We start from the raw sequence: 2,564 nt of genomic DNA, 5'->3' as shown, positions 1-2,564 counted from the left end.
TATATATGCTTACGGAACCTGCTGTCCTCCCATGAGCTACTGTGTGTGTATGTAATATATACACAACTTGTTGCTATTTATTTGAGTACTGTACATATTTATTTATTTGTTAATTAATTTATTTATTTATTCATTCTGTTATTTATTCGTATGGCACCTGTGGCACATTACATGGTCGTGTGACGTAGAGGAAGTGGTTTGTGGATGGGGTTGGTATTTGGAAAAATAAAAATCTTAGCTGTGACACTAATTAACTGTTGCTCTCCTTGTATTGGACAATGATTTACTCTAAGACCACTGTATGTATTACTGCTTGTCGTGAAGATGATCTGATGTAATGACAATAAAGAAATAAAACACTAGGAGAACTCTCTGCTGACAGCATGACTCCTGTATGTTTCATTTAAATTAATATTTCACATCTTTTGGAGTGAGGTTAATCATAAACAGGTAATATTTACCTATTCTGGGTGAACTCCTCTATAATGCTGCAGCTTAAACAGCCACGAGAGGCGCCAGAGAGCCAGTTTTCTCCATGCTGCCGTTTCCCTCCCTTTATAAGTCTGARGTCTTCAAGTGCTTCTTAAAAAATCGGAATTTACAACGTCTCATCAAAAAGCGATGATAGAGAACTTTACCGTTTATTCCATAACTCGTGTCAGATGTTAACAAATATGATGATAAAAACAAAAAGTTTAGACTCATGCACGACTAAAGAGCATTGTTTTAAATTTTTAAAATCTAAAGTAGCGTTATTTTCGTGGCAACGTGAACTCAGCAAACGACTTGACCCATTTTTCCACACAAGAACGTTTTGCGTCAAGCTGGAGCTAAAAAGATTGACAACTTCCGGAAGTCTTGTGTTACTTTCAAAATAAATGTCAAGTACAAAAATTAAACATGCTAGATTTTACCTATGTGTGCGTTATTCTTCGTGTTGATTATTAGATTTAAAATATACAGAATAAAGTAGAAAATAAAGATGGAAAACATTAACGGAATCACCCCCAATCGCACTTCCGGTGCAGCCATGACGGTTTTATTTGTGCAGTCTGAACCGGAAGTTCCGCCCCCTGAATCGCGCTGACTTCACATTGGTTCCGCGTGTTGATGTTGAAGCGGGTCGCGGAGCGGACTCTCTGGTTTCTACAGCACATAAAGCCGAACTTAGGGTCGAACGGAGCGGGAAATGGACATGAAGAAGAGAGTTTCTTTAGAGCTCAGGCACCGGTCTCCAGCCGAGGTAAGAGTCCCGGTTCTGTTGTGTTCGGTGCCGCTGCAGGGCTGAACTGGACCGGCAGTCAGGGGAGGAGGAGGGGTGGACAGAGCACATGGTAGTCGAAGTGAATCTAAAACCTGCCGACGTGTTTTTATTGTTTAAAACTAACGTCTGATTAGATGTAAAACACATTTAATAATAACTGCGCATTTTTTTAGTAGCATTACGCGTTTCCGCTGCTCGCTCCCGGTTCGTTGCTCGTAAAAAAAGTTGCGTATTTTATTGCGTTGTTTGTTTTTCAACGTTAACATTTAGTTAAAACAAATAATTACATATGTTTAATGATTGTTTACAGGTTTGTGCGTCTGATAATTTGTAATAAAACGTGTTCAGGATCGCTGTTTGCTTCAGATCTGATGTTCGTGTGGTCTGGGCATGACTAATATCTGGAAACACTTTACTGCAAAAGCTCATYTCTTTGTATTAGGAGGCATGTTGTTTTGTTGTAGGCAAATAACAGATTATTTTCTAAATGTAGTTTATTTATTTATTATTTTTGCATTAATTAGTTGTGTTTAAGACGGTGTTGATGTCAACAATGGGGTTTCATCGTTTAAACTGTTAYGAAATGCGCTGTAATTGCTCCTAAATTACAGTAAAGCAAATCAAACAAAGCTTTGGTTTGTTTTGCAGTGCTTTATTGATTTATTAGATTTTTATTTTTAGTTTAGGTCTCAGTTTTACCGCAAAACCATGCTGRACTGTCCCAGGAATTAGTCGGACCCCGGCTACATAGCGTGGTAAGTGCGCGTGCTAGTGCTAGCTTTAAGCTAAAGGAGCCAAAACGTCCGTTTCTCGTCGCGGTGGAGGACTTCCTTTATTGAATGAAACGATCGTTAATAATTTTAACGTTTTTCGGGGAGATCTTGTTCGTTCTGGGGTCTTAAGAGACCCCCAGGGATGGTTTAACSGAGAGAGCCCACGCGACATCAGCTCGTGTTTTGGGGGAGTTCATAAACAGATCCGCTGTTGGACGCGTTCCAACATGAAACTGTTCTCCTGCTGGATCCGTTCCATTTACATCCAGGAAGGGTTTGTTTTTAAAATAAAGGACATGAGAAATTAAATTAAATTATTAACCAGAGTATTTTATAACACTTTGTAGTTTCTGTTGAGTTGAAGGAATTAAAGGTGAACTTTAACAGTCATTAACATATTGGGTTTAAATGGTAAAAAACTACAAAAACACATTTATTAAATATAAAGCTAGATTATCTTGAACATAAAACAAGAAGTTTCACAAACTTTTCTAATTCTAAAATTTTATTGGTTTCCAGTTAGACTA

Source organism: Austrofundulus limnaeus, unplaced genomic scaffold, assembly GCF_001266775.1.
Source record: "Austrofundulus limnaeus strain Quisiro unplaced genomic scaffold, Austrofundulus_limnaeus-1.0 Scaffold2431, whole genome shotgun sequence".
NCBI classification, from domain to species: Eukaryota; Metazoa; Chordata; class Actinopteri; order Cyprinodontiformes; family Rivulidae; genus Austrofundulus; species Austrofundulus limnaeus.
This window is presented reverse-complemented; position numbering follows the sequence as displayed.